General features: G+C 39.3%; 1 protein-coding gene and 1 non-coding gene across 2 annotated transcripts in view; both read left to right on the plus strand.

Moving 5' to 3' along the window:
• Window positions 1–21434, plus strand: part of Rps6ka5 (ribosomal protein S6 kinase A5) — a 201795-nt gene that overhangs the window by 88649 nt on the left and 91712 nt on the right.
• LOC129666224 (U6 spliceosomal RNA) lies at window positions 13085–13188 on the plus strand. Its single transcript, XR_008718513.1, has one exon. It is a non-coding gene; the product is annotated as a U6 spliceosomal RNA (small nuclear RNA).

The following is a 21434-nucleotide window of genomic DNA, read 5'->3' on the forward strand; positions in this document are numbered from 1 at the left end:
TTTTTTTTTATTTTATTTTTCTTTTTAGTTACATTTTGTTAACTCTGTGTCCCAGCTGTATCCCGCTCCCTCATTCCCTCCCCAACCCCACACTCCCTCCCTGGTCTCCTCCCTGCCCCTTTCCAAGTCCCCTGATAGGGGAGGACCTCCTCCCCTTTCATCTGACCCTGTTTTATCAGGTATCTTCAGGGCTGGCTGCAAAGTCCTCCTCTGTGGCCTAACAGACTGCTCCTCCCCTGGGGTGGGGGTCAAACAGCCTGCCCTTGAGATCCTATTAGAAATAGTCCGTGTTCCCCTTACTTTGGAAAACTACTTGGTTACTGAGCTACCACAGGCCACATCCGAGCAGAAGTTCTAGGTTATATCCATAGATGGTCCTTGGTTGAGTGTCAGTCTCAGAAAAGACCCTGTGCCCAGATATATTTGGTCCTTGTGGAGCTCCTATCCTTTCCATATCATACTAACTTCCCTTCTTTCATATGATTCCCTGCACTCTGCCGAGGGTTTGGTTATGAGTCTTAGTGTCTGCTTTGAAACACTGCTAGGTAGAGTCTTTCAGATGCCTTTTGTGGTAGACTCCTGTCATAAGTTCAAGGCACATCCCATTTGTCTTTCTAAATGAGGATTAATCACCTTCGCCTGTGTCCACTTTCTTGATTATCTTCTTTAGGTGTGTAGATTTCATTATGTTTATCATATCTTGTAGGTCTATATAAGCGAGTATATACCAAGTTTGTCTTTCTCCTTCTGGGATACTTCACTCAGAATGATCTTTTCTAGATCCCACCACTTGCCTGCAAATTTCATGATTTCCTCCTTTTTGATTGCTGAGTAGTATTCCATTGTGTAAAAATACCACAATTTCTGTATCCATTCCTCCGTTGATGGACATCTGGGTTGTTTCCAAGTTCTGGCTATTACAAATAAAGCTGCTATGAACATGGTTGAACAAATGTCCTTGTTGTGTACTTGAGCAAATTTTGGGTATATACCTAGGAGTGGTATAGCTGGGTCTTGAGGTAGCACTACTCCTAGTTGTCTGAGAAAGCGCCAGATTGACTTCCAGAGTGGTTGAACCAGTTTACATTCCCACCAGCAATGGAGGAGGGTTCCCTTTTCTCCACAACCTCTCCAGCATGTGCTATCACTTGAGTTTTTCATCTTGGCCATTCTGATGGGTGTAAGGTGATATCTCAGGGTCGTTTTGATTTGCATTTCCCTAATGGCTAATGAGGTTGAGCATTTCTTTAAGTGTTTCTCTGCCATTCGACGTTCCTCTTTCGAGAATTCTCTGTTTAGCTCTGTTCCCCATTTTTTAAGTAGATTACTTGGTTTGTTGCTTTTCTGCTTCTTTAGTTCTTTATATATACTTGATATTAGCCCTCTGTCAGATAAAGGGTTGGTGAAGATTCTTTCCCAATCTGTAGGCTGTCTATTTGTTTTGATGACAGTGTCTTTTGCTTTACAGAAGCTTTTCAGTTTCATGAGGTCCCATTTATTGATTGTTGCTCTTAGAGCCTGTGCTGTTGGTGTTCTGTTCAGGAAGTTGTCTCCTGTGCCAATGAATTCTAGGCTGTTTCCCACTTTTTTTTCCAGCTGATTTAGAGTATCTGGTTTTATGTTGAGGTCCTTGATCCACTTGGACTTTAGTTTTGTGCAGGGTGATAGATATGGATCTATTTTCATTTTTCTGCATGTAGACATCCAGTTGGTCCAGCACCATTTGTTGAAGATGCTGTCTTTTTTCCATTGAATGGATTTGGCTTCTTTGTCAAATATTGAGAATTCATAGGTGTGTGGGTTTATTTCTGGGTCTTCTATGCGATTCCATTGATCCTCCTTTCTGTTTCTATGCCAATACCATGCAGTTTTTATTACTGTTGCCCTGTAGTACAGCTTGAGATCGGGAATGGAGATACCTCCAGATGATCTGTTGTTGTACAGGATCGTTTTGGAGATTCTGGGTTTTTTGTTTCTCCATATGAAGCTGAGAATCTTTTTTTCAAGGTCTGTAAAGAATTGAGTTGGTATTTTGATGGGAATTGCATTGAATCTGTAGATTGCTTTTGGCAGGATGGCCATTTTCACAATGTTAATCCTACCAATCCATGAGCACGGGAGATCTTTCCATCTTCTGAGATCTTCTTCAATTTCTTTCTTCAAAGACTTGAAGTTTTTCTCAAATAGGTCTTTCACTTGCTTGGTTAGAGTCACACCAAGGTACTTTATGTTATTAGTGGCTATTGTGAAGGGTGTTGTTTCCCTAATTTCTTTCTCAGCCTTTTTGTCTTTGGTATACAAGAGGGCCTCTGATTTTTTTGAGTTGATTTTGTATCCTGCCACTTTGCTGAAGGTGTTTATCAGCTGAAGAAGTTCTCTGGTTGAATCTTTGGGGTCGCTCATGTATACTATCATATCATCTGCAAATAGTGACACTTTGACCTCTTCCTTTCCGATTTGTATCCCCTTGATCTCCTTTAGTTGTCTTATTGCTCTGGCTAGGACTTCAAGTACAATGTTAAAGAGATATGGAGAGAGTGGGCAGCCTTGTCTTGTCCCTGATTTCAGTGGGATTGATTTAAGTTTCTCTCCATTGAGTTTGATGTTGGCTATAGGGTTGCTGTATATTGCCTTTACTATCTTTAGGTATGTGCCTTGTATCCCTGATCTCTCCAAGACTTTAAACATAAATGGGTGCTGGACTTTGTCAAATGCTTTTTCAGCATCTAAGGAGATGATCATGTGGTTTTTCTCCTTCAGTTTGTTTATGTGGTGGATTACATTGATGGATTTCCGTATGTTGAACCACCCTTGCATTCCTGGGATGAAGCCTACTTGGTCATGGTGGATGATATCTTTGATGTGTTCTTGGATTCGGTTTGCAAGTATTTTATTGAGTATTTTTGCATCAATGTTCATAAGAGAGATAGGTCTGAAGTTCTCTTTTTTTGTTGGATCTTTGTGTGGTTTAGGTATCAAAGTGACTGTGGCTTCATAGAATGAGTTTGGTAGTGTTCCTTCTGTTTCTATTTTATGGAATAGTTTGTGGAGAATTGGTGTTAGTACTTCTTTGAAGGTCTTGTAGAATTCTGCGCTGAAGCCATCTGGTCCAGGGCTTTTTTTGGAGGGGAGACTGTTAATGACTGCTTCTATTTCCTTGGGAGATATAGGACTATTCAGTCGTTCTACCTGATCTTGACTTAATTTTGGTAGATGGAATCTGTCAAGAAAGTTATCCATTTCATTTAGATTTTCAAATTTTGTGCCATATAGGCTTTTGTAGTATGACCTAATAATCATTTGGATTTCCTCAGTGTCTGTAGTTATGTCCCCATTTTCCTTTCTGATTTTGCTGATTTGTATGGTTTCTCTCTGCTTTTTAGTTAGTTTGGCTAAGGGTTTGTCTATCTTGTTGATTTTCTCAAAGAACCAGCTTTTTGTTTCATTGATTCTTTGGATAATTTTATTTGTTTCTAATTGATTGATTTCTGCCCTTAGTTTGATTATTTCCAGCCGTCTGCTCCTCTTGGGTGTATCTGCTTCTTTTTTTTCTAGGTTTTTCAGTTGGGCCATTAAGTTGTTTGTATGTGATGTTACAGATTTCTTCTTGTAGGCACTTAGTGCTATAAATTTTCCTCTGAGCACTGCTTTCAATGTGTCCCATAAATTTGGGTATGTTGTGCCTTCATTTTCATTGAATTCTAGAAAGTCTTTAATTTCTTTCTTTATTTCTTCCTTGACCCAGCTGTCATTGAGTAGTAAGTTGTTCAGTTTCCATGTGCGTGTCGGCTTTTTGTTGTTTCTGTTGTTGTTGATGTCCAGCTTTAGTCCATGGTGGTCAGATAGTATACAAGGGATTATTTCAATCCTTTTGTATCTGTTGAGGCTTGCTTTGTGACCAACTATATGGTCTATTTTGGAGAAGGTTCCATGCGGTGCTGAAAAGAAGGTGTACTCTTTTGAGTTTGGGTGAAAAGATCTGTAGACATCTATTAGGTCCATTTGATTTAGGGATTCTGTGAGTGCTTTCATTTCCCTATTTGGTGTCTGTCTGGTTGATCTGTCCCTTGATGAGAGTGGGGTGTTGAAGTCTCCCACTATTAAGGTATTAGGATCAATGTATGATTTAAGCTTTAATATTGTTTCATTTACGAATGTAGGTGCTCTTGTATTTGGGGCATAGATATTCAAAATTGTGATGTCCTCTTGTTGGATTTTTCCTTTGATGAGAATATAGTGGCCCTCCTTATCTTTTTTGATTAACTTGGGTTGAAAGTCTATTTTATTAGATATTAGGATGGCTACTCCAGCTTGTTTTCTGGAACCATTTGCTTGAAAAACATTTTTCCAGCCCTTTACTCTGAGGTAGTGTTTATCTTTGTTGCATAGGTGTGTTTCTTGGATGCAACAGAATGTTGGGTCCTGTTTCCGTAACCATTCTGTTAGCCTGTGTCTTTTTATTGGTGAGTTGAGTCCATTAATATTGATAGATAATATTGACCAATGCATGTTAGTTCCTTGTGTAATGGAGTCGATGATCTTACCTTGTTTCATTGCTTGTTTTCTTTTCATTTTTGTTGGGATGTTATCTGTATGCCCTGTTTTCTTGGGTGAATTCGTTTTCGTTGGATTGGAGTTTTCCTTCTAGTATCTTCTGTAGGGTTGGTTTGCTGTATAGATATTGCGTAAATTTAGTTTTGTCATGGAATATTTTGTTTTCTCCATCTATGTTGATTGAAAGCTTTGCAGGGTATAGTAGTCTGGGTTGACATTTGTGATCTCTTAGAGTCTCCATGATGCTTGCCCAGGCCCTTCTGGCTTTCATAGTTTCTGATGAGAAGTCTGGTGTGATTCTGATAGGTCTACCTTCATATGTTACTTGGCCTTTTTCCCTTGCTGCTTTTAATATCTTTTCTTTGTTCTGTAGATTTAGTGTTTTGACTATGATGTGACGTGATGTGTTTCTTTTCTGGTCTAGTCTATTTGGTGTTCTGTAGGCCTCTTGTATATTTATGGACATCTCTTTCTTTAAGTTGGGAAAATTTTCTTCTATGATTTTTTTGAAAATATTTTCTGGACCTTGGAGCCTGGAGTCTTCTTTTTCATCAATTCCTATTATTCTTAGATTTTGTCTTTTCATAGCATCCTTGATTTCTTGGATATTTTGTGATTGGAATTTTTCTGATTTTACTTTTTCTTTGAGAGAAGTATCAATTTCTGCAAGTGTGTCTTCAGCTCCAGAGATTCTCTCTTCCATCTCTTGTATTCTGTTGGTGATGCTTACTTTTGTGGTTCCTGATCTTTTCTCCAAGTTCTCCAGCTCAAGAGTTTTCTCACTTTGTGTTTTCTTTATTGATTCTAATTCTGTTTTCATGCCTTGCACCATTTCTTTTATGTGTTTGAATTTGGATTCCTGTCTCTCTACGATGGACTCTATTTCTTTGTTCATTTCCTTTTTGTATGCCACTAATTTCTTCTCTACTTGTGCCTCTATTTGTTTGGCTATGTTTGCCTGTGTTTCTTTAAGGGTTTTGTCTATTTCTTCTTTCTTTACCTCCAATTGACTGGCCATCTCTTTGAAAGATTTGTTCATTTCCTCCTTATGAGCCTCAAATAATTGAGCAAGCATGGCTTTAAGGTCATTTTCCTGTGCTTCTGATGAATTGGAATATCCATCGATTTTGGGGTTTGCTGGTGAAGTCATGATGTCCTGATTTATGTTGGAAATGTTCTTTCGCCTACCCCTGGCCATTGGCTTATCTGAGACCTTCCCTGTTTGTTTTTGGATTCAGCCGATCAGACTGGTACTGTCTCTCTCTCGAGTCTGGAGAATTCTTCAGGAAGTTGAGAGAGGTCCCGTGTCCTTAGCGTATGCTGAGGACTAGCTGTACCTGTGGGAGGAAATTACGCAGGCGCAAACAGAGGCAAATGCAAGCGTGCGTGCGTGTGTGTGTATATGTGTGTGTGTGTGTAAGTGGGTGTGGGCGTGTGTCTCGAGGGACAGAGTGATGGCTAATGTTGAACCCTTGAGTGTGTGGGAGGGGCTCTGCAATGTATATGTAGCAGGCGCTAGTGATGATCGCAGCGCAATTTCTGGCATTAACTGCCTTAACTCCTCAATTAGACCCACAGAGCAGGAACTTCAATGTTCCAAGTGCCCCTCTGTTTCCCAAAGTGGGTATATAGGTGGGAGGGGGTTCGATGCCTGGCTTCTGTTTTAGAAGAAGCCAGGATCAGTGGAGCTGCAGATTCTCAAGGGTGCACTCACTTACAGGCAGGACACTTGGTAGAGATCGGCGTATCTGGGCTGTCTGCTCTCTGGTTTGGCCCTGCTTCTTTGATATGCTCCGCCAGTTCCGTGCTGCTGTCACTGCCAGGTTATGAGGTCTTGCTGCAGCTGGAGATTTCAGGGTGGTCACGTCAGTGTGAATCGGGGTAACCAGCCTTTCTGTTCTCTGGTTTGGCCCTGGTTAGTCTTAAACTGGAGGGCTGATGTGCCCTGCCAGCTCAGTGCTGCTCCGCCGCCAGGTTAGAAAGTCCCGCTGTAACTGGAGACTGGGTTGCTAGTCCAGATGCTTTCTGGGAAGTCCTGGGGTCTCTTTACTGTGCTCTCCAAGCTTCGGAGGCCCAGCGCCTGGTGTGTCTAGCTTGTATGGCGTTTCTGTCTGGTTTTGGTGAGTATATAGCGTATTCTCTGTCACTGTGGTATTGGGCGGGCCGTACCGTCAGTGATAGCGATCCTGCGGAGCTAGTATGGCGTCTAGCAGACTCGGGCCCTGGGAGGATGGTGCAGCTGCCGCGCGTGAATCTGGGGCTCCGAGACACAGTACTGCTGGCCTTTGCCGATAAAGGACTTGGGGCTCAGCCTCAGTGGCTGCAGGCCCCAGGCAGTTAGGTCTGTGCTGAGAAAGGCGAGTCCGTTGTGCCGAGGAGGAGGGAGGTCTGGGGGAGGGGAGTGCCGAGAGATCAAAGGATCGTTTCTCACCTTCCCCAAACAAGTCCCTGGGTGACCCGAGACCAAGGTTTTCACCTCCTGCGATGTTCCCTGTTGTTTAGAAAGTCTCTCCGTTGTTTCCCTGGCTTCAGAAGTTCTTCCACTCATCAACTCAGAACTTTTTCTCTTCCACAGCTTGGAAACTGTGTGTGCTAGTCGCCATCTTGGCTCCGCCCCCCCTGTGTTGATTTCTAAGGCTGCTCTAACAGAATATCACGTGTTAGGTGGCGTATTTGTGTGGATTTATTTTCTCAAAGTTTTGGTTGGTACAGGATTCAGGTGTTGGCAGGGTTGTTTTCCTCTGAGGCTTATAGATGGCTTCTCCCTTCTTGTCTTTTACATGGTCATTCCTCTATGGATGTGTGCCCTTGTACCTGTAAAGATACTAAGCTAATGATCTCAGTTAAGCCCTGAGTTACTTAGGTTTGGGCTTTAAAATATGAATTTTGGAGATCCTCAGTCAGCCCATTAAAATCTCTAAATCTATTGATTTTATCTATGACTGACTTTATTCAGTTTCTGTGAGCTTATAGCAAGAATTTACATGTGTAGCTCTTTAAGATCCCAGCTGACCTCTTTGTGTAATGAATAAGAAAATATAAACTTAACAAAAGAGAATGGCACATTTAAAAAATTATTACTAAAAGGCGTCACACAACTACATATACATGATATGGAAAATATTTTTGTTATTTTACTTCGTATAGTTCTTGACTGAAGATTTGACTTCACTTTTTAGGTTTAAGATGGTAAAAGAGAAATATGTATTTGGTAGCAATTATTCCTTGGCTTCTGACTTTTTATTTTTTTCACCCACCAGGCTAGCAATATTTGACTTTATCCTCTCTTGTGACGTGGGCAGTGTCAGTGAGCCACACTGCAGACACAAGGAACAAACATCTACAGCTCCGGAGCATTGTATTGCTAAGTTAGGTTAGTCTGTATGTTAGGTACATTTGATGCATTTCCAACTTAACATGGTTTTATCAGAACAGAACACTGTCATAAGTCAAGATATCATATATGTCCTTTTGTTAAAACTTAGAATAGCCTGCAAAGTATTTTTAAAATATGTGTATATTTGATCAAAATGAGTATCTTATGTGTATTATTTATATATTTTTTTAGTTAATGGTATCTACCTTTACTGTGATGGTTTGAATGAGAATATATTCTCATATATTTGAAAGCTTAGTCATCAGGGAATGGAAATATTTGAGGATTAGTTGATGTGGTCTTGTTCAAGTAGGCATGGCCTTGTTGGAGGAAGTGTGCCACTGGGGGTGGGCTTTGAGGTTTTGAAAGGCCAAGCCAGGCCAAAGTGAGTCAGTAGATCAGTCTCAGTCTCTCTCTCTCTCACCCTTTCTCTCTGTCTCTCTCTCTATGTCTCTGTCTCTCTTTCTGTCTGTTTCTGGGTCAGGATATAACACTCCCAGTTATTGCTCCAGTGCCAGCTGCATGCTGCCATGCTCCCCACCATGATGAAAATGGACTAAACCTCTGAAACTATAAGCAGGCCCCCAATTGAGTGCTTTTTTTTTTTTTATAAGAGTTGCCTTGGTTATGATGTCTCTTGACAGTAGTAGAACAGTGACTAACACATTTCCCAATTAATATATTTTTGGGAATACTTTATTCAGTACTCAGTTGTTGAATTTATCTATAGCTGTCATTCAAGGTGGGAAGGGCATTTCTCTACTGCTTTAGGCTCTTCTCACTTGTATGGTATGTAGTAGAAGATCATGGTAGATACAGTTTCATATCTGACACTTGGTGTTATTGTTGCCTGGGCCACCTTGTTTCTTCCCAATGTGGCTTCCCATCCTTTAGCGCAGCAAGTCAGCTTCTTTCTGCTGGAGTTGGAGAGCAGCTCGTTGTGACTGCTAAGAGAGGAATGGTGGAGGTAGCACAGCTCATCAGGAACTCAGGCAGTCTTTCTACCAGCACATGATCAGAATAGATTTCTTTCTTACTGAGGGGAACGGCAATGAGTTTGTTTTCATCTATAAAACAAATATGTGTTCAGATGTAACTAATTAAAATGGTTTGTCCATTCCAAGAAAACTTCCTTGCTTATGTCTTTATACTATCTTTTAGCTTACTTTTTTACTTCTGTTGAATTCTAGTGTTTGGGACATTAGATGCAAAAGCTAGATAGATTGAAGTTAGACAATTGGGGCTGGATTATACAGTAAGAAATGCTGTATATTTCATATTGTAAAGCATTGGGAGAAATCTATTCTCTGGTTGTTCCTAACTCAGAATGCTACAGTTGGATTCCTTTATTATAATCTTACATTTTTCTTTCAAAAGTAAATATGTTCTGTGTGGTGTTTTGACACTATATGACTTTAACATATTAAAACATATGGTTAATATAACTAAACAAGTTATATAAACTTTGTATCAATTAATAAAGATTTTCCTTGGTCTTTTAAATTTCTTCCTAGTACACCACCCCACTCCATTGTGTACTTGTGTGATCGGTTGTGGCTGGATCCTTAACTTGTTTGCAGCCTTGTCTTATGTGGATACTTCAGGGTTTAACATACATGTGTATTGTTTTCAGCTTTTGTAGAAAAACTGTGCGGGCAGAATCTGTATTTTAACCATCTGTGATTGTGTCAACTACCGTTCCATTGCATGAGAAGGTGCACTTCTGTACAGAACATATCACCAAATTTCTGGATATTTGTGTATCTCTTAAATGAAGTGTCATTGTAGGATCAACTTTCTTTTTATTTTTTTCTCCTGAGACTGACATCTTTTTATATTCTTGAAGAGCCATTTGTATAGTTCTGAGAAGTATTTATTTATACCCTTAGCTCATTATTGTCTTCTCAGTTTTTAGGATCTCTTAGAAATACTTGCCCTTTGTGATAAGTATTTACATATTTTAACTTTGTTTACAATGCTTTTATCAAACAAATTAGATTTTATATCTAGTAAGATTTATTTTTTTTTAAATTATCCTTATGGCCTTGATTTTGAGTATAATGGAAATTATATTGGAAATGTTATAATTATAATTTCATATATAGTTATAATAATGGAAAGACTATTTTTTTCTCTGATTTTTTGTTTTCTTTAGTATTTACATGGGTCTCGTTTTTATTTGGAGAACTTTGATCCAAGTAGAGTTTTTGTTTGTTGAAATTGACAAGAAATAAAGATCTAGCTTTTTAGGTAGCTACTCAGTTTTCCTGCATTATTGAGAGGAAAAGCTCATGGTTTACTCTGATTTAAAGCACAGCCTTTCTTCATTTGTGACCATCTTGTATGTGTTTGGAGTGTATTTCTTTACCTTCTGTTCTTTTTGACTTATTGGATGATGCCTGAACACCATACTGTGATACTTTTATCAAGGCATTACAGTATATTCTAGTATTCAATAATTCCAGTTCTCCAATAGCCCTTGCTTTTTATTGCTGATATTCAGAACTTTATGAAGGGTTCTTTCTCTTATTTTTCAACAGGAGCCTTATAATCAAATTGTCTTGTTCTTGGAGTGTGGGGGGGAATTGTTAGTGGGTTTTACTGGGATTTCTTTAAATTAAAAAATTAACATTGGGCAAACTGCCATTTTGATGATACTGGTTAGTCCTGTTCAAGAAGATGGTCTGTCCTTGTCTATAGGAATCTGCATCTGAGGTCATCATTAATGCTTTAAAATTGACTTTCTATCCATGTGTCTTGAATGAATATTGAATTTGCCATCATTTATTGCTACTGTAAACATCACCTGCTGTATCTTAAAGCTGACAGGCTCCACTTTTCTGCATTAATTTTATATCTTGAGATCTTAATGCTTTGTTCTTTTACAGCCTGCCCCAGGATGTATTGTTCTGTGTTTGTGACTTTTCTTTATCTACTTTCCTCATGTTTAACTCAAGGAGATTTATAGCCATCCCTGCTGTTTTTCAGGATGTTTTAGAGATTCAAGTGTAGGCTAACATCAAACCATGGCTTACTGCAGAATGCTTGACCTAGCTTACTCCAGGGGCATAAAATTTGCTTCATAGGCTTCTCTAAATAAGATAATTATGATAATATAGTAGTAGTATCTTACCAGATGCTATCTGTAACATTTGTTTTTAGTAGCCAGTTATGGAATAGACTAGCATTTTCTAACAGAACTGAGCATGTATGATTGCTTCCCACAATAAGCTTTAATTATAATTATCTCTCATTTGTTTATATTCTATCTGCCATTCTCTAAATCAGTAGGCAGTACTTTTTCTGACCAGTAAATGGCCAGATGGTAACTATTTTAAGCTCTGCAGGCTTTCAAGTCTCTTTGACCATAGACTGTAGTAAACAGATAGATATATAGAACAGTTCCAGCAATTTTTTTCTTAGAGATTTGTAAGTGGGATAGATTTGTCCTTTGAGTTATTATTTGCTGACCCTTGCTCTAAACCCAGCTGTTGAAAGTATCCTGGGGGTGGGTGGTGGATACAGGTGTGGAAGTCAGAGGTGTTGACATTAGGTATCTTCCCCAATCTATTTCCATCTTATCTTTTGAGACAGAGTCTTTCCCTGAACCTGGATCTCATCATTTAAGCTAGCTTGGGAATTTAAAAGGCCCCTTAGGGACTCTCTTGTCTTGGCCTCTCCAGCTTTAGGATTACAGTGTGTGCCTCCATATTTGGCTTTTTATATGGGTTCTGGGGCGTAAAGTCAAGTCTTCACTCTAACAGAGCTATTTACTGACTGAGTCATGTCTCCAGCCCAATTAAGTCATATTTTTGTTTAAAATGTTGATCATTTGAATAAAATGCTGTTTAGGTTTCTTTGTTTTATTTAACTGCATGACATCATATATATTTGATGGAGTTTCCCCCCTTATATTTCTTGCAGCTTTTCCAAATCTTACAACATGGGCAGCTTAACTCCTTTACATATTCTCTCTACTTGTATTATCATACAAGAAGTATAAAACCATTTTCATCTATTCTCTGCTTTTTTTTTTTCGAGTTCAGATTATTTCAACAAAAATTGGAATTCTATGTAGAAAATATTCTGTACAAAAGTGTCTCCTTTAGTAGTCTCTAAAAATGGTGATTTAAAAAAAAAAAACGGCGATCTTTGACTTTACCAATCGGTCAAGTTAATCAGTGGGATTCATTAGACATTAGAGAAGCAAATTACAAATGTATTTAGAATATTCTTAGCAAATGTTACCTCAATCTTGTAGATAGTTCTGTCCTCATGTGTCATCCTTTCAATAGGAGTTGTATGTTTAAGACATTATAAGTTCACTTTTGAGTCCTTTCATCTTGGAAATTGTAAAGGTGTTGATGTTTGATGAGATGGTAACAATGGTTCATTGTGCGCTGCAGTCACTGATGTCACAGCATAGACAGGAACTGTTTCTTTTAAGTAAATACAACTAATTCACAAGACTGAGGAGAAGGCTCCCTGTGATGGTTTTGATGAGCTGTAAGGTGTCATTGTAAAGTGTCAAGAGGCGGGGGCAGGCATACAAAACTTGAAACAAAAAGGAAAATGTGTGTGATTGGAGAGTAAAAGCAGAAGAGAGGCTTTCCTTGAAAGCAGGAGTTGTCCTTTGCCTGTCAGCTCTGCTGCTTGCCCTCCCACAGGAGACTTGTAGAAGCTGCCAGCAAGATGCCCAGAATCAGCTCACTGGCTCCACCTCTGCATCCTGTGCATCACTGCATCCTCCGTGGAAACTGCAGTGGAGGCATTCTGTAGTTCTCAGTAGTACTTTAGACTCTCCCTGTCCCCGCATGCCTGTAATCCCAGCACTCAGGGAGGGAAAGGCAGACAGATTTCTGTGAGTTGGAGGTCAGCCTGATGTTCAAAGTGAGTCTAGGACAGCCAAGACTACACAGAAAAACCATGTCTTGAAAAACAAGCAACCAAAATTCTCCACATGCTAATTAAAGCAAATGAATTTGAGAATATCTGGGTATTTCTGGGTTTGACGTTAGGTGGTATGTACAAAGGTTCTGAAACCCTGTAAATGTGCTCTACCAAAGAGAGGCATACTTTCTTTCAACAGAGAGAATTACTTACCTTGCTCCAATACAAGGGCTTCTTGCCAGGGATGTTAGGAGTGTCAGGAGAATACTCACTTCAGTAGCACATATACCAAAATTGGAAGGTTACAGAGATTAGCATGGCCCCTGTGCAAGGAGGACATGAAAATTCATGAAGTGTTACATATGGAAAGAAAAAGTGCCAGGAATAAAAACTGTTTACAAATACAGCTGCATTGAATCTGTAGATTGCTTTTGGCAAGATGGCCATTTTTACTATGTTAATCCTGCCAAGACATGAGCATGGGAGATCTTTCCATCTTCTCATATCTTCTTCTAATTCTTTCTTCAGAGACTGGAAAAATTTTTCATACAAGTCTTTGACTTTCTTGGTTAGGGTCACACCAAGGTACTGTATGTCCTTTGTGGCTTTTGTGAAGGGTGTTGTTTCCCTAATTTCTTTCTCAGCCCTTTTGCCTTTTGTATACAGGAGGGCTACTGATTTTTTTGAATTAATTTTGTATCCAGCCATTTTGCCGAAGGTGTTTATCAGCTGTAGGAGCTCTCTGGTAGAATTTTTGGGTCACTCAGGTATACTATCATATAGTGATACTTTGACTTCTTCCTTTCCAGTTTGTATCCTCTTGATAAGCTGAATCTGCCCATTTTGTTTTGAATTATACCAAGTGGATAAGTAGTCTGTGTTTAGAAGACAATAATTTTGATTGAAATCAAGTGTCATTTTTAATCTAATGAAAATACTGTATGTTATCTATTCTTCAGAATAAGCTTGTAGACTATGGTTACTTGTTTTAAAGGGGTTTTTGTTGTTATTCTTTTGACAGTTTCATGTGTATATCTAATGAATTTTAGTTACTCTCACTTCCCCATATTACCTTATTATCCCCTAGCTGCTCCCACTGAAACCTTTTTTCTTCCCAATAAGCCTCCTTCCTACTTCTGTGTCTTTTTATGTGTGTGACTCACTGAACTTATGCAGGGCTTCTGTATGAGTATGGTAGAAGCTTATTCACTAGATACTAAAGAGAGTGGCACTATTAGCTCTGTAAACCCTCAGGGAGGGCCGAGGCTAAATACACTCTTCACCCCTTCTGTGATGAAACTTTGATTATACTAGTCTTGTACAGGTAGCCACAGCTGCAGTCAGTTTATGTGTACGTAGGCCATGTCCTAATCAGAAGATGTTGCTCAAGAGCCCCAATATGTTTATCCTATATTATATGTCTATAGGAGTGAGTATATACCGCGTGTGTCTTTCTGCTTCTGGGACAGCTCACTCAGGATGATTTTTTCCAGATCCCACCATTTACCTGCAAATTTCATGATTTCCTTGTTTTTTATTGCTGAGTAATACTCCATTGTGTGGATATAACACAATTTCTGTATCCATTCTTCAGTTGAGGGGCATCTGAGCTGTTTCCAGCTTCTGGCTGTTACAAATAAGGCTGCTACAAACATGGTTGAGCAAATGTCCTTATTGTGTACTTGAGCCACTTTTGGATATATGCCTAGGAGTGGTATAGCTGGGTCTTGAGGAAGCGCTATTCCTAGTTGTCTGAGGAAGCGCCAGATTGCTTTCCAGAGTGGTTGTACAAGTTTACATTCCCACCAGCAGTGGAGGAGGGTTCCCCTTTCTCCACAGCCTCTCCAGCATGTGTTTTTGTCACTTGAGTTTTTTATTTTAGCCATTCTGATGGGTGTAAGGTGAAATCTTAGGGTCGTTTTGATTTGCATTTCCCTGATGGCTAAGGACGTTGAACATTTATTTAAGTGTTTCTCTGACATTTGATATTCCTGTATTGAGAATTCTCTGTTTAGCTCTGTACTCCATTTTTTAAGTGGATTACTTGATTTGTTGCTGTTTAACTTCTTGAGTTCTTTATATATACTGGATATTAGTCCTCTGTCAGATATAGGGCTGGTGAACATCCTTTCCCAATCTGTAGGCAGTCATTTTGTTCTGACGACAGTGTTCTTTGCTTTACAGAAGCTTTTCAGTTTCATGAGGTCCCATTTATTGATTGTTGCTCTTAGAGCCTGTGCTGTTGGTGTTCTGTTCAGGAAGTTGTCTCCTGTGCCAGTGAGTTCAAGGCTCTGAAAGAAACTACTCAAGGGGGAGGACTCTTGCTAAAATGCTCAATTCCTACCCAGAAAGGCAAAGATGGACATCAGAAGAAGGAGAAAAGAGAGAACAAGTCAGGAGCCTGACGCAGAGGACCTCTGAAAAGCTCTGCCCTGCAGACTATCAATGCAGATGCTGAGACTTATGGGCAACCTTTGGGCAGAGTGCAGGGACTCTTAGGAAAGAAGTGGGAAACAGTAAGATCTGGAGAGGACAGGAACTCCACAAGGAGAGCAACAAAACCAAAAAATCTGAGCACAGGGGTCTTTCCTGAGACTGATACTTCAACCAAGTACCATGCATGGAGATAACCTAAGACCCCTGCACAGATGTAGCCCATGGCAGTTCAGTATCCAAGTAGGTTCCATTGTAATAAGAACAAGGACTGTCTCTGACATGACTGATTGGCCTGCTCTTTAATTACCTCCCCCTGAGGGGAAAGCAGCATTACCAGGCCACAAAGAAGACAATGCAGCCACTCCTGATGAGACCTAATTGACTAGGGTCACAAGGAAGGAAAAGAAGACCTCCCTTATTAGTGGACTTGGGGAGGGGCATGCATGCAGAGGGTGGAGGAAGGGAGGGATTGGGATGGGAGGAGGGAGGGAGCCACAGTGGGGGGATATGAAGTGAATAAAGTGTAACTACTAAAGAATTTTAAAAAAAAATTTTTAATAAAAAAAAAAAGAGCCCCAATATGGCTCTTAAATTCTTTTTGCCCCTTCTTCCATGATGTTCATTTAATGTTGGGGGTGTGTATGCATGTGATTACATGTCCTTTATACAGCTGAGCATTCCATAGTCACTTAACCAATTGTGAGTATTAATATTTTAACTGACATCCACTACAAAAAAGAGTCTCCTCTGCTGAGGGTTGCACTATTCTATAAGTGCAGAGATAGTATTTAGAAGACAGCTTGGTACCACATCCATTTAGCAAAATAAAAATAGTAGGTTTCCCCTGTGGGACTATGGTATCCATACCATGGGTTGATGGCTAGGTTTACAGTACTAGACAGGAGTTCTGTCTTATGGAGCAGGCCTTAAATCCAACCAGAAGGTGGTATGTTGCCCCCATGGCATTCATGCCAGTATTGGCATAATCATGCCATATTAATTGTTAACTGTAGCTCACAGAGTTTATCTCTGGATAAGGCTCTTGATGACTTATCTTCTTGATGACTTATCTTCTAGGAGCCTTTATCGAATCTCTTATACTTAAAGCTTTTCACTGTCTTCCTCTCCATCTGCAATGGCTTATCTGATTTCACTGAAAAGAAATCAGATCCAATTACTTCAAACTCAAATTTTCTTCCACTCTCCTCCTTACGTTAAAATTACCTGTATCTTGGAACTGCCTCATAGATTGACAACGAATAAGGATGTTGATTGTGATGGTTAGAGTTCTCTACTTGACAACAGAATCTACTTGGGAGATGGGCCTTCTGACATGCCTGTGAGGAATTAAATTGATTATGTCAATATGGGAAGACACACCCACCGTGTGGCACCACTCCCTGCGTGGAATCCTAAACTCTATAAATGTAGAAAGTTTGCTGAGCAGCAGCATGCATTGGTCCTTCTCTGGTTCTTGATTGGATATATTGTGACCAGGTGCTTCAAGTTCCCATACTTTGACTTCCCCACTACAGACTGTACCCTTGAACTATGAACCAGAATAAATCTTTTCTCCTTAAAGTTGTATTTGTCAAAGTATTTTATCTTAGCAATAAGAAAAGAAATTAAGACACTGATTAAAACAAGAGTTAGTGGTTTTTAGGACACACTCTTTATGTTGAAGATAAATTTAAGAGAAAGGTGATTTTATTTTTAATTATGTAAATATGTGTGTGATTTTATGCTTGTGCATGCAGTGCCCAGTATGTCCAGAAGAGGAATTCAGACCCTCTGAAGCTGGAGTATAGGTGGTTGTGCACACCCTTCGCTCCCTTGCCTGATGTAGGAGCTGGAAACTGAACTTGGGTTCTCTGCAAGAACACTGTATGCTCTTAGCCACTGAGCCATCTCAACAACCGGCTTCTGCTTTTTTGAGAAAGAGCTTAATAAAAACTGTCAGTATTTACCAAATTTAATATGTAAATATATTGTGACTCAGCAATCCAGTTTTAGGAATCTGATCTATCAAATAATACCTGCCTAACTGGATAAAGTATATCTTGAAAACATTTCTTATGTCAATATTTTCTTACTCTAAACATTATAATACAAATGCAGGTTGTCTGTAGGCCAGAAAATTTTAGATTTCTTTTCCCACAATTACAAAGGAGTAGGGTTTAATAGGAATGTGGCAAATATTTTTACAGTCACTTTTAGATCTTTTTTTTTAGTATTTACTTGCTGCCAGGCACCACTTCGGGTATTTTTAATATATCAACTCCTAAGTCTTTGCAAGCAGCCCTGCAGATTGTTGTATCATCTTTATGATACAGATGCGGTATCTTGAGCTCAATGGCTGGCACCTAAAGAAATAATGTGGCATCTGTGTGTCCAGCTCCTGTGCTACTTCAGTGCATCAGGAGAAGCAGCTTTATTGTAGTAACAGATTGTGAAAACAACTGTAATATATATTTTTCTTACTTTTCTTTATCTTTCCCAGTTTTCTCTTATTACTTACTTATGTACTTAATAAGTCTTACCATTTCATCACTTTTGGGTCACTCCTCTGCTTAAATAAGCCCATTCATTTTCATTTAACTGAAACTATGTAAATACATTCATTAGGTTTTTTTGTCTCTGTGACAAATAATTGAATTTAAAAGGAGGAAAGACTTATTTTGGCTCATAGTTTCTGTCTATAGTTGGCTAAGTCTGTTGTGTCTGGGCTTGTAGTAAGGCTTAATTAACGCCATGGTGGAAGGGTATTGTAGAACGGTACTCTTCACTTCTAGTATCCAGGAAACAGCAGAGCAGGAAGGGGCCACAGCCACAATATGCTGCCAAAGGTCTGACCACAGCAACCTTTCCTCTCTTCAGGTCCCACCCTGCACCATCTTCCAACAGTTTATTCAAATTTTTAATCCATCAGTGGATTATTAAACTGTTAATAATTAGGTTCCTTATGACGTAGTGCTTTTTGGAAATGCCTGCATAGATATACCTAGAGGTGTTCTTTAGTGTAATCTCAGTGTAATCAAGTTGGCAATAAATATTAACCATGCCATAGTCTCAGCTCCATAGTCAGGCTTTCAGGCTACTCTGACCAGTCTTTCTCTGCCACTCAGTCTCCTGTTATCCTGCTCTGCAACCTATGCTTCAGATGAGCTCCTCTAAAAACATGCATTTCCTCTTCAAAAATTTCTGTTTGAAAACTATTTCAGCCTTTCCTAACTGAGAGTTCCAGGTGCCATTGGTTAATCATCTCCCGGCCCTCTGCTGAGCCAGCCCACTTCTCTCCCCTGGAGCTGTCTGACTGAAGTGATGTCTGCAAAGTGCTTAGTGCCACCCCTGGCAGACAGTGGTCCCTCAGTGTCACTGTATCAAAATAAAATTGAGAAAAGTACAAGATGGAACTAGAACATCTTGTCGTGGTATAAAGAAGAAAGTGTAATGGGGGCAGAAGTAGCGCTCTTCCTTGTGGAATAATACTGACATAGAGAAGAAAAAGAGGAGTTATAAAATCATCACTCCACACTAAAATGAGTGGGTGATAACTTAGGGAGAAGCAGGATATTTTTGCATAATCTCAGTTCTTTTTTTTTAAGATTTATTTATTTATTATATATGCAGTGTTCTGCCTGCATGTACATGCCAGAAGAGGGCACAAGACCTCATCACAAATGGTTGTCAGCCACCATGTGGTTGCTGGGAATTGAACTCAGGACCTCTGGAAGAACAGGCAATGCTCTTATCCTCTGAGCCATCTCTCCAGCCCATAATCTTAGTTCTTTATAGTTTGCCAGTTGATTACAAGGAAAAATATAGTAACTTTACAATGGAGAAATTTGACAATCAACACTTTAATGACATGATCAAGATTAACTCTAGTTTTGGGAAAACTAACTAATCCATCCTTCTCATGTGGTCTAAGAAGATAGCATCATTGTTGGTATTTGTTCTAGGAGTTAATTACTTTTCATACAGTTATGACAAAACATCGTATAAAACCCACATGGAGAATTGGTCCACACTGTAGGATGTATCCTCTTCAAAGGCCTCAGGAATAAGAAGATAATGACATGCTGAGCGGTGGTGACACACACCTGTAATCCCAGCACTTAGAAAGCAGAGGCAAGCCGGTCTCTGAGGACAGCCAGGGCTGCGCAGAGAATCCTTGTCACAAAAAAACAAACAAAAAAGAAAGAGAAGAAGAGGAGGAGGAGGAGGAGGAGGAGGAGGAGGAGGAGGAGAAAGGCAGAAGCTTCCACAATATGTTACATAATTTCTAATGTGTTGTGTGATCTTGAGCTGGATTTTAAAGTGGAATAAAGTCATTACAAAGTAGTGGGTAAATGACACAATTTGAACAGGGTGTCTAGATGAACTAATGATATTTTTATCCTGTGATTATGTGAGAGAATATTTCTGGAGAGTTTCAGGAATAGAGAATCCTGTTCTTAGTTGGTTCAGGATAGATATGCATGTGTAAGAGCAGAGAAGAGAATTCTACAGCAAATGAGCAAAATGCAAGTATATTGGATTTTCATAGTGAACATATGGGGGTTCTTTGTACTGTTATGCATTTAAGTTTGAGGTTGAAGCACGTTGAACTTGTTTTGTTTTTGTTTACTTGTTTCATTCTGTTTTTATAAAGCCATAGTTGAGGCACTGAATCCTAGACGAAACTCTTCATTGAGGAGCACTGTGTGGCATAATGGTATAACAGGAAAAAAAATGTATATATTGTAGTATCTATGATATTAGTATAATAGATTACATACTATTCCTCACAACTGACCATTTGATGGTTCTTGATTGTAAAGTGTAAGGTTCTAATCCTGGTAAGAGCTGTGAGTGTAGATCTTCTCTAGTACCCATTTATCATCTATCTGAACAGATAGATGGTTTAAAAGAAATGTTTCAGAAAAAGTTAAAGAGGTTTGCAAAGATGCAGATATTCTTGCAGACAAAGCCAAGTCCTATTTGTTTCTTTCTCCAAGAACGCACAGCTCTGTTTTCACTAGTGTAAGACAAGAATAGCTGCCTTTAAATTCTCTATCCTAAAAATCTACCACTGATTATTGTAGTTTACCACAGCATTAGGAAAAAAAAAAACTGAGAATGATGGCACTCATCCCTGTAATCATAGCACTTGGGAAGCTGAGTTAGGATGACTGTTGGGAATTCAGTGGTCTGAGTACCAGGCCAACCGAGATGCCATAATAAAGATTGAAACTGAGTATTTACTATATATATATATTTTTTAATCCTGCATATAATCCTCACAGAATGTCTTCTGTAGGGTTCTTTGACTTCACATGAGCTTTCAACAATTCAATATGGGACAAGAATATAAAATAGTGAAGTTATATGGCCAAATTATGAGGATTACATGACCCTAAATCATTTAAATATTGGAAGGTAGAAGAGTTGATCTCCAGGTAGTTTTTCTGACAGTAATGAGCAACATTCTGAGAAGGGGAGCAGTAGTAGGGCAGAGATGAGGGAAAGGGAATTTCGCAGGGAGCATATAGAACAGTAGCTCTCAGCTTCGTCTTTGTTACTCTCCACCTAAGCAGATGTAGCACTCTGCAGAGTTTATTTAACCTGCAAGTTTCACTTATTTTAATAGTACTTACTTTATAGTGTTATGAGGATTAGATATTTCCTTCCTAAATAGAACCAGTACAAAATAAATGCCCAGTGTCTACAGTTGCTGTTCTTAGGCTAGCCTCAGAAGCAGTGAGTTGTGTGTTTAGTCTAGCTTCAGACACTGGCCCGGGTTCCTTTCAGCAGCTTACTCGCCTGTCCCTGACTCTAGGGAATTAAGGTACTACTTCTGCGCAGGCATTAGTAGCCAAGAGTGTGTACTGACATTATCACTCATTCCATGTGTGTTGGGATTTTATTTTGTCATTGATTGCAGTACAAACTAAAAATAATCATAGAGGCAAAAGCTGAAAGATTGTCAGTAAAAACTAAGAAACCACATTATTCCTGCAGTGTTCATATAATAAACTAACACCAGCATTGTCTTAAACAAAACAAAACAAACAAACAACAACAACAAAAATTTGCAACTTATACCAAAAGTCACTAGAAACTTATGAAGAAATTTCCAACCAAATGGATCCATAATGGTCAGTAAAGTTGCTTAGGGCAGATGAGCTGCTGACTT

The sequence above is a fragment of the Psammomys obesus genome, unplaced genomic scaffold (genome assembly GCF_907164565.1).
Source record: "Psammomys obesus unplaced genomic scaffold, mPsaObe1.curated_primary_1811, whole genome shotgun sequence".
NCBI lineage: Eukaryota > Metazoa > Chordata > Mammalia > Rodentia > Muridae > Psammomys > Psammomys obesus.